General features: G+C 46.5%; 1 protein-coding gene across 3 annotated transcripts in view; it reads right to left on the bottom strand.

The window, feature by feature from the left end:
* The window catches only part of LOC139048040 (sulfotransferase 1B1-like), a 362,107-nt gene that overhangs the window by 299,194 nt on the left and 48,447 nt on the right, over positions 1 to 14,466 (bottom strand). The gene's annotated exons all lie outside the window — the stretch shown is intronic.

Here is a 14,466-nt window from a genome sequence, read left to right as displayed (position 1 = left end):
TTCACCCAAATGGTGAATTCACCGTAGTGGCTCTGTATGGTGCGTGACGATGCAGTAAAAAGCGAGTGGAGGAGGGACACTCATTTATCGGGCAGGCGTTTGGCAAGCCTTCACTTTAGAGGAAGGGTCCTGCGACGGTTCCCCGACAGAGCACGCGGCCGTGCGGCTTCTCGGTATGCAGATGTCACTGCATGTTGCAAACAGGTGAAGCACAGAGCCTGCCGGATGGTATCGCGACGTGCGGTTAATGCACGGTGGCTAACAGGCGCTGCGAGAGATCGAAGGCAAACAGCGGTACATGCGCTGCAGGCACACACCGATATGTTTTAACACGTATTTTTGTAGTAAATCTGACAGAGCTGGCGATTGCTTCACCAAGTACAAAACTATTAGCATATACATCATTAGTTCGCTCAATTATTGAACAGGTTGGTTTCCGCGCAAGAAAAGATGTATTAATAAATTATAAGCAGTACAAAGGAAAGCAACTGGACTTGTGTACGACAAGTATCGACGCCGTGACTCGCCTTCTGAACTCCTTGCGAGAGCAGGTCTTTTCACAATAAGCAAACGTGTAAAGCTTCTACGTCTCAAGTTCGAATGCCACCTCTTAAATAATGAAGTAAACGGAAATAGCCGACGACTCCTATCGTTCTCAGACACCAGGCCCACTAGAACAGAACATAGTAGACACTTGAAAGAGTATAGATTCCACAATGATACATTTAGGTTCTCACTTTTCCCACGGACAATAACAGAATGAAATGCACTACCTGCACCCGTCGCTGGCAGTAGTTCAACTGATATGTTTGTCTCAAGACTAACGAATTATATAGCTCCCAAGACTAACGAATTATCTTTGCAGCTAACAAAACCGTAGGTTTTCTAAAGCGGAACCTACGGCGGGTCCCATCAGATTTAAAATTACTAGCATATAAGTCACTTGTCAGGCCCAAACTGGAATACGCGTCAGCTATCTGGAACCCGCATCAAGCATATCTCACCGACGCATTAGAATCAGTTCAAAATCGTGCTGTTAAGATTCATTCATACCTCATATTCATACGACGTCAGCGTTTGATCACTGAAATCAGAATCCGGCTTGTCAATACTTTCAAGTCAACGTCGCATTTCCAGTCTTTCCCTGTACCCCAAGTTCTTCTTTTCTTCCCTTAATCAAGAGCCTTACATCCCAGCAGCAGCACGCATATCTCATCGCACCAGCCATCCACTTCAAGTGGCACGCCCACGTGCACGGACAACCACCTTCGCAGCCTCCTCTTTCTTCCATACCGCCACAGACTGGAACGGCCTTCCCGCCAACATCGCTAATACGACTTGTCCATCTTCGTTCACAGAACTTGTAACCGACCATTTTGTTAAATAATTATTTCTGACGATGTTTTGCTATCTTATAAAAACCCACCCCTTATGTAATGCCCCTACGGGGGACCTTTAAGGTAATAAACTGAACTTAACTGAACTCTACTGCCTTAGCTTGAAAAATTAAATGTATGTATCGGTGTTTTTCATGTCAGTTATTGTTCGTGGCAAGTTTTCGGTTTTTTTTTTTTTAAAGTATGTTTATCGTGCTATTATTACCCTTGTGTATATGAATTGCATACATTGACATGACTTGCAGGAAAGTGTCTGTACTGCCTTTATTCTTTGTCCACAATATTTGGAACTGTTATTAAGAGAAACTGTTAACCATGTTTGACACCGCTTTCACAGTTGTATTTGTGTCCCCACCCTGCTACAGCCTTATATATAAAGCTAGAAGTATGTATTAAATAAAAAAAATCCCTATTAGATTCTATGGCAGTCGGGCCAGGTAACATGACGTTATGGATCGCAGTGAAAAAGCCTTGTGCTATATAGGTGACGTTGGATTAGCTGCGCCAGTAGTGACGTCGTTGCTCTCCGTCGCAGCCGACCGTGCACGCAGTAGTTTCTCTCCGACTCCGAAATGGGCAAGCCACGCGTCATACGTACTCCTTAAGAGCAGGCAGCTTTCGAATCAGCAACACCGCGAGCAGAACCGAGAATGAGCTCGTCTACGACGCCTTGTGCTGCAGCCCGGGCACAAGAACAGGCTCGTGCAGCCGAGCGCAAACAGCAACTGCGTACCGAGAATCCGGCAGCCTACCAAGCCGTCATTTAATGAACTGTCGGGGTTAAACCAGTGATAAACACAAGGGCCGAACATTTCAGCTTCGTTGGTTAACCATATGTACGGAGTGCTTGCGTAGTGATGTTCTTTTTTTTGCACTTCGTGTAATCGCATGTAAATTCCAACAAGAAGTGCACGCAGCAGCGAAACACAAGCGACTGTTATTTGAGCTTTCGAAGCGTGCCAACTCGAGCGCGTTTATAAATGGGAACGCTGGCTCCGCAGCGCGCAGACTCATCCGCATAAGTGAAGCCCACATGCACACAAAAAACAAAAAAAAAGAAAAAAGCAAGGCTATCAATAAGCCATCCGCGCGGTATATTGGGCCAAGGGGTTCATGCCCGCGCGTCAGCGCTAAGCCAGACATCCGGCACGGGCGAGAGACGCGAAGCGGGCTGTGCTGCTCTGCGAGCGCGACGAGGTAACGGGAACACGTTGCACTAACGACCGCAAGAGCGTCAGCCGCACACTGGCACCGGCTGAACAAGAGCTAACCGGGTCTCGATGCGGCCGTAGGCTTCACTGTGGTGACGCGCGGAAAGCACACGGGTCTAGGAAATGTGGTTAGCGGATGTGACGCAAATACCAATGCGCAGCCTCCATACCCTATAGGTGTTGAAATCGCTTCCAAACTCAATCGAAAGGTACACTCTCAGTAAAAAGGTTGTAGGTACGACCTCGTTGTCACACCATTTACCACCTTGGTATAACAAGAACTTCACACGTACATTACAACTGCACATGCCAACGATATAATCAGTAGCATCACTGTCTAAATAAGGTAGTCAGAGTTAACAATCGGTCTCCAGTACGGATTCCAAGCGCAGTTAGCACCACTGGACACAATGTTTCCAGCCTATCCCGCATATATCCAACTCTGACGCATTCCATGATATACGCCAAAACTGGCGCATTATATATTCCGGATGTTTTTAGAAGGTCTAAAATGTTTGTAAACTGCTTGCGGCAGATAGCACCATTCAAACCCGTGATCTAAATTACCAGATGAGGCGGCCATTAGTTAAAACAAAATGCTTTGTTAAGTAATTAACATAATTACTCATTTTGAATTCTCTAACGTGTTGGCCCACTCATCGAGTAATTTAGATCAAGGGTTGGAATTGTGCTATCTGCCACAGGCAATGTTTAAAAATTTTGGCCCTAAAAGAAACACTCGGTATATATATACACAAAGATAAGATTCGAAGCACAACTTCGCGGTTATCTTTGGTCTGTTTACCCAACAGTTTTGGTCACTCGACCGACCTTTTTCAAGGGTCGGCCCACTGACCGAAACTGCTGGGTAAACAGGCCAAAGATAATATTCCTAAATACGTTCGGCCCATTGAAGAACGCAGAATATATATGCAGGATGCCCCAGCAAACTTGGACAAAGATTTTAAAAATACCCAAGAGCTCTAGAGAAATCGTACCGACTGCATAGTAGCCGTAGTCGTATGTACTTACGGCCACGAAGTATTACTTAATTACTTGTAATTCATGAAGTCTTTAATTATTGCTTGAATCGCAAACATACCAATGACAAAGTTGTAGGGCACCTCAAAACACCTTCTGATGAAGCATCTGTTTAGTGCTCAGCTCTGCCTCGTTGGTTTTTCCGAGAAAAAACAAAAACGCGCGAAACATCCAAAATACGAAATAGATACGCGCTCGCGCGCCGCTACTCAAGCGTTTCCAAGCGAATAGCCACGGATACACGGCTTCACTAGCGGCGGCAGCTAACAGGGCTTCACACTGTGTGATGGTCGCGGCATCAAGAGAACACGCCGCTGACGCACTGATAAGCTTTGCGGAGCCTTGTACGATGCGGCGATAAGAGAATGCAGCCGTATATCTTTCAATGGTTGCTTGTAGGCGCTTGAGTGGCAGCGTGCGAGTGCGCATCTACTATTTTGTATTTCGCGTATTTCGCGGGCTTTTGTTTTTTCTTGGAAAAAACAATCAGGACCACTTCAGCGCGAAATAAATGCTTAATTCAGAGGTTATTTAAGGTGCCCTACAACTTTGTGATTGATATGTTTGCGATTCAAGAAATAATTCAAAAGTTCACTAATTAAAAGTAATTAAGTAATACGTCGTGATGAAAAAAATACTGTCCGTAAGTACATGCGAATACGGCTACTATGCAGTCGGTAGGATTTCTCTAAAGCTCTTGGGTATGTTCAAAATCTTGGTCTTAGTTAGCCGGGGCACCCTGTATATATATATATATATATATATATATATATATATATATATATATTGTTACGGTGGGAAAAAAATGTCCACGACGGTGAAGACGACGAAGTGCCAACAGCCTCTCGGGATTTTCAGCTGCTGTTTATGTATCTCTTGTAAATGCACCGTGTAAATAGTTTTATACCCGTGACATATTGGCGGACGTGCGGGGAACGCGTCTTCGCCATGGACCTCCGCAGCGGACGTCTCACCCAGCCTGGGACCATGCTACCAGTGGAAGGCACCGCGTCTGCAGCTGCAACATCGACTACGCATACGCGTACGTCGCTCTACCACAGCCGCGAAACCCCCGCAAGTTCACCGGCCTCGATGGTGTTGATGTTGAAGAATGGTTGAAGATGTATGAGCGCGTCAGCAAGGTGAGCAGATCGGATCCGATCATAATGCTGGCCAATGTAGTGCTTTACCTCGACGGAACACCGCGAACGTGGTTTTACACACACGAGGATGAGCTAACCGGCTGGGAGCTGTTTAAAGAGAAGCTGTCCCACGTTTTTGGCGATCCGACCGGTCGACAAGTAGCCGCCAAGCAACAACTCGCCACGCGTTCCCAAACTGCTACCGAGTCGTATGTCTCCTACATTCAGGACGTCCTCACCCTCTGTCATAAAACCGACACGTCCATGCCAGAGGCGGTCAAGGTTGGACACATTATAAAAGGCATCGCGGACAACGTATTACACCTTCAGGTCTTCAGAAACTTGTCGACTGTGGACGCCGTCATCAAGGAATGCCACCGTTTCGAGCAGGCGAAGAGTCGGCGGATACACTATCAGTTTATACACGGCTTCCAAATACTGCAGCGACCTCTTCCTGTACCGACCCCACCAACCAACCTAGCTCGCCACCACCAAGCGGAAACGTGACTCGCATTGTATGCCGCGAACTCGAAAAAGCGTTTCCTGCGTCGCCTCAACAGACGTATTGGAACAACGCTGCTGAGACAATATCGCTGATCAAGTCCGTGGTTCGCTAGTAAATCGCTCATTTGGATCTTCCCAGCGCGTGCTCCTTGAGTCGTCCTGACACCAGCCCTGCTCCTACGCCTCGGTCCTATCACAGTCCACCTTACAGTGCCAGTTACCCCTACACTGCCCGGAATACATCGGACTGGCGTACGCCGGATGACAGGCCGATCTGTTTCTGATCTGACCGAATAGGTCATGTTTCCCATCAATGCCGGAGCCATTGGCCGTCCCCGCCTCGAAACACCTGCTGGAATTCATGTTTACGCCGTAGTTCTTAACCCCGTCGCTTCTACGACGCTTCCAACGCCATTACGTCGACTTGCCGCTATGCTCGCTCACCCTCGCCTCAACGTCGCCAGTCACGTCCGCCCCAGCTTCACCGCTTGCTCAGCCGACCTACCCAGGACCATCCCAGCTGGAAACCTAGACAAAAGGACACCTCGAGGTTGTGCTGCAATGCCGGATTTGCCGCAAAATGCTCCCTTGAAGCTGTTTACGCGACATAACCTTCTCGACGTCCAAGTTGATGGCACACCCGCCACAGAACTCCTAGATACTGGAGCCCAAATATCTATTATGACCAGTCGCCTACGTCGCGATTTAAGAAAAATTGTTACGCCTGCCATTATTCGGCTCGTACGAATCGCCGACGGCAGCACGGTGGCCGTGGTCGGAATGTGTACTGCCCGTCTGAGCATTTCCGGCCGCCATACTGTCGTTCTTTCCACTGTGCTTGACGAATGCCCCCATGATCTCAACCTAGGCCTAGACTTCCTCTCCGCCCATTCAGCGTTCATCGATTGTTCTTCAGTACTGTGCGTCTTGACCTAACTCTACTGGACGTTCCTCCAACACCACACGAAATTCGCCTAAGTCCGACTGATTTTGTTCACGTTCCACCACAGCTCTTGGCATACATCGAAATGTCGCCTTGTAGACCCAGTTCCCGATTGTGAATACATCTCTGCTTCTACAACTGCCATCATTCTCACCCACAACGTTACTGACCAGCATACAATACTGAGGGTCACAGACAATTGCACGTATCTCCTTGTGGTGAATTTTGGGCTCAGTCAGCAAATTCTGCCTAAAGATATCACCCTAGCTAAAATAACTGCTTCAGACGTTAGATGGGCTGAGACTTTTGCCGTTGACGCTTCCTGTGAGCCTTTCCAGTCAGCCAATTGTAGTGACGACATTCGGAGAATGATCGCCCAGAATCCCACACCGGCGGAGGCTGAACAGCTCTGCAGTGTATTGCATTCGTACAAAGATACATATATATATATATATATATATATATATATATATATATATATATATATATATATATATATATATATATATATATATATATATATATATATATATATATATATAAACGAGAAGGAAGGGGGTTAACCGAGGGACCCGATAATTATTAGTCATATAATGAGAAGCCAACAAACACTGACACCAAGTACAACATAGGGGAAATTGCATGTGCTTAATAAATGAAATAAAGTAATGATAAATTAATGGAAATTAACGTGGATGAAAAAACAACTTGCCGCAGGTGGGAACCGAACCCACAACCTTCGCATGTCGCGTGCGATGCTCTACCAATTGAGCTACCGCGGCGGCGTTTCCCCATCCACTTTCTTGGGTATTTATGTGTTCTAGCAGAACCCTGGGAGTGTTAGCCAGCGCCCCCACTCACAAACCTTGGCGGCGGACGTGGAACGTCTTTTTTGCCGCAGGCGAAAAAGACGTTCCACGTCTTTTCGCCTGCGTGTGGCGCCACACGTTTTTGCCGCAGGCGCCACACGTTCCACGTCCGCCGCCAAGGTTTGTGAGTGGGGGCGCTGGCTAACACTCCCAGGGTTCTGCTAGAACACATAAATACCCAAGAAAGTGGATGGGGAAACGCCGCCGCGGTAGCTCAATTGGTAGAGCATCGCACGCGACATGCGAAGGTTGTGGGTTCGGTTCCCACCTGCGGCAAGTTGTTTTTTCATCCACTTTAATTTCCATTAATTTATCATTACTTTATTTCATTTATTAAGCACATGCAATTTCCCCTATGTTGTACTTGGTGTCAGTGTTTGTTGGCTTCTCATTATATGACTATATATATATATCTGCAGTTATGCTACGGTAGTAAATCGCGAGACAACTCGGCAGTACTTAAGACTTTTGTATTCGCTAAATTCATTTTACAGACCGTTCCACACTTCGCAGGCAACATTGCAAAAGTTACCAAATATAGTACGGTCATCGAAGTCTCACTCCGCGCTTTTTGCAGTGCACAATAACTGGATCTTGGGTGAGTTGGTGCTTTCTGAACATAATACTGTGGCGCAAAAATACCAGAAAATAAATATTAACAGCTACAGGCAGAGCACAAAGAAAGATGGCGCTACAATCACAACTGCTTATTAAGCCCAAAGTTTGCGCCATATATACATCGCGCGAACACTCTCGACACCAGGGTACGCCAAAGCGCCAACGGCAAGTCATCTTGTATGCGACAAACCTAGCAATTTCATTTCCGCATCATATAACGAAGCATATGTTCGACTAACACAAGCTTGACCACTCATATGAATATGATATGCCTCTGGCAGTTCCTGCGCGGTTTTGTCTGTACTTCTATCCAGGATCCTCAGCTCAGAAAAACGATCTGCAATGTGCAGAAAGATGCTTGCTCATATAACTTTATAAACTGTTGGCTTGTACCCTCATTTGGCCGCTCACAAGACGGCCGGTCTGCCGGACGTAGGTTTCCCCGCCACTTAGAGGTATCTGGTAGACCACCCTAGTGTAACACTGCACATAACGTATTGCGTGCTTGGTTTTGCACCTTTGCACAGTACATACCGTAATTAGGGGGGATAGGCGGAGCCAGTTTTTTCGGGGTGGAAAACACAACACGTGCCTCATGCCTATTTGCCACCTTCTTTGGATTGTGACTAATTACCTTGTGGAAATAAGCTATACCATCCATGCCTTTCTTCGGGAATCCAGCTCACCGATTCTATCGCACACGTTGGGATTATTGCTACGTCTGAGCTTCTGAAGCAAGGTTTCTCCCGGTCAGGTTCCGGCACTGAAAAGCCGTTGGAGCTGATGTTAGAAACTTGACTCGTGCTGGTGGACACACGACCTCCGAAGCGCGGACCTTGGGCAGAGCGTCACGATGCCTCTTTTAACAATGTTGGGCATAGTGGGCATAGTCATAAGGCAAACAGTTGTTTTCCCGCTCGCGGCGAATAGCGCCAGCAGACATGTCCATCAGTGCTCACTTTAGTACACAGTTCAATGTCCCACAGGACCACTTCACTAAATGCACTACCATGTCTCACTGGATGTCCGACGCGCTATGTTCCGTAAAGGCCGGCGTGGCTGCTTAGAGGATTTAATGCTGCGCTGCTAAGCACGAGGTCGCGGGTTCAAATCCCGACTACGGCGGCCGCAAATGCAAAAACACCTGTGTACTTAGATTTAGGCGCCCGTTAAACAATCCCAGGTGGTCAAAATTAATCCGGAGTCCCGCACTGCCTCATAATCAGATCGTGTTTTTGGTACGTAAAATCCCATAAGTTATTTTTCAATTGAGTTGTTCTATAAACAAGTGTGATTTCGAATAGTTCTTTCCTTCATCGCAATGGCCTGAAGCCAATAATTAACCTGTGAATGTGATTCGCGTGAGCCGTGATTTAAATATTTGTATAAAAAATAATAAGCGCGACATGGCTAACTGTACGTCGAATCTCAATTTAGTTACTCCATAATTACGAGCAATCACAAGAAAGCGTACCACAGTAATCCTATCATTCTGACTTTATTTCAACGGAGTGCTCGCCATGTTCGCCTTTCAACATGTTCTCCGGAACAGTCGCAAAATACTTCCGCATCAACCACAGTGCAAGACGGCGAGACCTCTAGCCATTCGTCACGAAACTGCCGATACCGGTACACACCTGTCGCCATGTGAAACATCCAGCACCGCGTCCATATGCGCAGCTGCAAACAAGTGTCAGAAAGGCGGCAGTCGAAACTGCAACATAGTTCAACGAGAATAGGGCACAGACGCGTCCCTTCTTCCACTCGCACCGACGATCCGTGTCTGTCATCCGACCGAGGTATACTGACACTTCATCAGTCTCATCAAAGCCCCGCAAACCACAGGACACAAGTCGCCAATTCCTCAATCGAAGAATTCTGAAGGCTTAACATCACTAAGCTGCACAAGCTGCCTAGTACAGTGGTTGTGCCGTTTACAACGGCACATCATGCTAGAAGAGACATTACGGTGGTGATCGAATGTGAACACCCTCCCGCAACATGCTTTAGGTGCCCGCTAAAACCCTAGACGATCATAATATTCCCTAGTCCTCCACTACGACGCCTCTGTAACAGCCCCAGCTGTGTTACTTCGTGGTGTTAAGCCCCATCACAATCTGTCAAGGTGTCTGTCAATCTGTCAATTGCGCCCATGGCCCAGACAATATTTCCCAAAGCACGCACCGAAAACACAGACTGCATGCTCGCGGTGCACTGAAGAAGAGGCCACAGGTATGCCTGCCATTTCCTGAACTTCATTCGTAAACTAATACGCCCACGCGCGCGTGTGCGTGTGTGCACACGTGTGCGTGCGTGTCCTTGCACACGTCTTGACACACAGCTTGCCTTGGGCCCACCTCTTTTGTTGGATGCCTTCGCACTTTATTGACGAATATTTACCTCTTAGACGCAGCACGCAAGCAGCAGCGCCCTTGGAACAGCAAGAACTGACAAGCGATACACTGTTTTCACATTACGGAAACTTTTTTTCGGCGACATTGCCGATGTTGATTTCAACTGCTTCAGCAACTTGTCTGCATATAAGTGTTACTCAAGTGCCCCTCGTGCTCCATTTCATCATCGGGAAACTCCCAACAAATGGTTCGGAGACCGACGACGCTCTCGCGAACAAATTTAGTTTTAGTAAAATTCGGCGCAACATTCACACAGACGTAAAACGAGCCCGTATACAAAATACACCAAGAAGTCGCAGCAGGTATGCATAAGTGCCCACTAGGCCAGTGAGCGCCTACACCAAACGGACGAGACAGTCAGAACTTTATAACCCTACAATCAAAGGCGAGTGCGACGTGCACAAGTGCGCAGAGTCGTCTACAAAAATCACTAGAGGGAACTCCGGCGCGTGTGTCTATGTGAGCTGCAAGCATTGGCGGCTCTGTCAGCATGGGAATGATTGGCAGCACTTGGATCTGCCTAAACCTCATCGTTTTGGCTTCAAACGAATTTGTTACTCTGCCAATTATTCGAGTGCAACAAAATATTGCTTCATAAATACGACAATTGCCAATGTTTACGGGAGTATGCAAATACATATTGCTTTCGCAAGTTTACAAAATTACGATTGCTTGGGAATTGAGAAAGAGCGCAATTACCAACGCCGCAAGAGCGTCTCAAGGCACAAGCCCGATTAGTAGAAAAATCCATGTGCTATATCCGTCACTACCACGGCAGCTGATCGACCACAGTGTCCCCACGTTGCCTCTAATAGTTTTTTTTAACGAAACGAGGTAAACTCGCAATTGCACCAAAAATCATTTGAATTCATTTCGACCCTATGCGTGCCGTATCTTTCTGTATTGCCATGCAAGTAGACACCGGAAGCCGCTCAGTCGAGTCTCGTCATCCACTAGTGAAGCAGCCCACAACTCTGCAAATGGCAAATCAGTTTTGCGGAAGCCTGCAAGGTGGAGCAAAGGTCATGGAAGGGGAAAAATTGTCATCCTACCGACTTTCAGCACGAAGATACAAAAGGAAACCGATACGGGTTTCTCATGAAACAAAGCTCCTCAATGGAAGGAAAATTCGTCCTGGTTCGCAATACTTCTACTGCCGATCTTTCTTACTGAGAAACTCGTATGGGTTTCCTTTGCACCTACGTGCTATAAATCGGGCGGATGCTCTTTCAACAGTGAAAAGTGTTGACTGCAAGCGACCAGATGGGCACACGTCGGTCACGTGACGGTTGTAATTCCATATACGTTCGCGTGACCCCTGTCAAACACAAAAATACGGCGATCCGCGTTCAATATACCGAGGTCACAAGTTTTACTACGTCAGCACTGACGTGAAGAATACTGGTCGCAGTAGCTCGACGGGTAGAAAGGCACCCTTGCAAAAACGAAATTTCTGACTACATCTTGATATGTTTTGATGATGCATGAGAGTGTTATCATAAACTTAAGAGCTAATGACTATTAACATCAAGTTGGCAGCAGTCACTCAGAATCGAATACACAACGATTTTTGTCAGTAACTGTGTACAGAGGTTTTTCTATAACATTGTACCGTTGTATAAACGTGTATATATATATATATATACATATATATATATATATATATATCGAACGTCCTTATAATTGTTTTAATAAAGCCCAGTTTCAGATTTTCGTATAAACTTTTTTAGCCGCGATTTTTGTGGTCAAGGTACCATAGAATATTGATTTATGTATTACGCCTACGTATTCTGACCACGCCGTGGCGGTTAATATCAGTGCCAAACAGGGCAACGAGTATAATATTATATATATATATATATATATATATATATATATATATATATATATATATATATATATATATATATATATATATATATATATATATTAGTTTCGCTGAAGATCCACGCGTTGTAAAGACTGTCTCAATTAATCGTGCCGATGTGTGCTTTTGGTTTATGACTTTCCATTCACTATTATTTACTGCCGCGCGCAGCTATGGTAAGAAGCAATCCATTTATATCATTTTTTATAGGTGACAAATCGGCGTGATGCTGGACATGAAGCAGAGAAGCATAAAGTGATTCCACCAGCAGTGCTGAGGAAACGCCCTATCCGTAATCTTCCCGGAATATGTCGCCGGAAAAATTCAATGCGAAATTTCCAATTAGCATTGACTTCAATCCAAATACAAAGGGAAATGACCGAGGAGTAATTGTATCATGGCGGCACAAATGCCGGTGGGCGTTGCTTTCTGGAACTTGCCTATTCGGCTTGTCACCATATCTCCCACGATTATCGCATTCCTTGAAACAAGCAAGTTTATAGCAGCGTTTTGGTGCTATTATTTCGAGCTTTGAGTGCGCCGGTAAATTAATTAGGGCGCACGACTTACGTCCTATGTTCCTCAGCTATCACCAGCTGGGTATTCCGACATTGTGACGCATAAAACGAAGTTACTTAAAAGGCTCACTAGGCAAGAAAAGTACGCATGCATGCAGTAGTATTTCCATTTCATAACACCCATAATACTAGAGCTTTTGCTTTGTCATCCCCTTCGACATTCAGCAGCCCGACTGACCACAAGATACTTGATAGGCTATAGATGAATGTATTTAAAAAAAAAGAGTCATTCCACTAACCAGCCAACGTGTTTCCCTTCACATTCTTTAAAATGAGCGGCCCCCACCTGAGCCCTGCCGTTCCAAAAGTATGTCTACGATACGCCGTACGCGAACACAGCTGCAAAAAGAGCGGCGCAAAAACACCGGCCGAAATGGAACACGGAGGTGTCCTGGCGATGCACGCGCCTACTTAGGTGTAAATGTCGTGCCCGTATCTCTCTTCGTGGGAGCAACATCGTGCCTCGTATTTTAACACCCCAATTGCCAGAGTTTTTGTACACCCTCGCTGGAGTGTACCTAAAATTTTATCGAGCATCAGGGGGATAAAACTTACTCCCTCTGGGGGTAGTAGGAACTCTCCCGAGTCACACATTGAACGCGCGGTTACTCCGGCATAAAGTAAATCAAACTATAGCAGCATGCCGTCATTTTATGGGCAGCAAAACCCTGAGGAGCTCGTCGCATCCTCAAACATTTCCAAAAGCTTCAGCTACGGGGATTTTTGTTTTCGTTTTTCGATCAACTAATTTAATACGTCTTCGCAACAAAGGCGCCCTCCGCCATCAAGTGCTGCCCGATTGATGTCAAGCTTTTCCTTCCCTCAGACACTTACTGTAGACCGGTGGGGCAGATTGTGACAACACTTTTCTGCCACCTGCTATCACTCCTCCCCCACCCACCCCCCCTCTGACTATATCAATCTTATAGGCACACACTTTTCGATCCTTAAATATACAACGCTTTTCTAAACCCAGGACGTGGTTCTGGGCATTTATTAAAAAGAAATTGGAAGACCAAACTTGAAGCACCGTTTGAGCGGCACACACTGACATGTGCGCAAATACCTCGGCGTGCACATCATGCCAGTATGCGTGAACTGCATCGCGTATGTTACAGCTATTCGAGGAAGGGAAAAAAACAAATGAAATAAAGCAAGCAGCCAAACAATAGAAGTAATGATGCTGGCGTAGCGCACCTGCTCTGGAGTTACGAGGCGCATGGCAACGAACCGGCGCGCTATTTGCGGGATAACCAAACAAATACTGCTAGGCCCAGTCCGCCTGTGTAATTGACACTGCCGACGGGTAGTGACGTCGGCGTCGCGTTTAAAACAGGCCAGTCCAAAACGATTCGATTCAAGTGAAGGGCGGCTCGAGTGTACGCAATGCTCACCCTACGAATTCCTGCGTCAGACAAGTGGACCGCTCTTTACAGCAACCTGTATTACTGCTGAACACGCGCACACACACACAAAAAAATAAACATGCAGGGGAACAGAACCATCAGCCCCAACAGCAACTGTTAAGGCCACAGACATACACGCGCGCGCGCAAAGAAAAAAAAAAGATATGCTTGAATATAAACGCAGCTTTGCAGGGAAGCATCGCAAACGGCAGACACCGCGTGTCCAAACACCGCTAGACATCATTGCCGGATGGCACAACACTTTTCAGCTCTCGGCTTCCACAAAGCCCCTTTGTGCCGTCACGACAGCAGTAGACTATAGTGCTGTACAGAAACCACTACTACCGTTTCCTGCACAAATGAAGACCGCGCGAGGTCGTTACTTCTTGAGGTTGCAAGCAAAAGCGGGTACGTTCCACTACACAATCGAACGAAAAACCAGGAACGCCGTTGACTTTCCCGCTAGCTGCGCAGCA

Source organism: Dermacentor albipictus, chromosome 7, assembly GCF_038994185.2.
Source record: "Dermacentor albipictus isolate Rhodes 1998 colony chromosome 7, USDA_Dalb.pri_finalv2, whole genome shotgun sequence".
In the NCBI taxonomy this organism is placed as follows: domain Eukaryota; kingdom Metazoa; phylum Arthropoda; class Arachnida; order Ixodida; family Ixodidae; genus Dermacentor; species Dermacentor albipictus.
The sequence above is the reverse complement of the archived record's forward strand: the minus strand, read 5'-3'. Positions and strand labels throughout refer to the sequence as shown.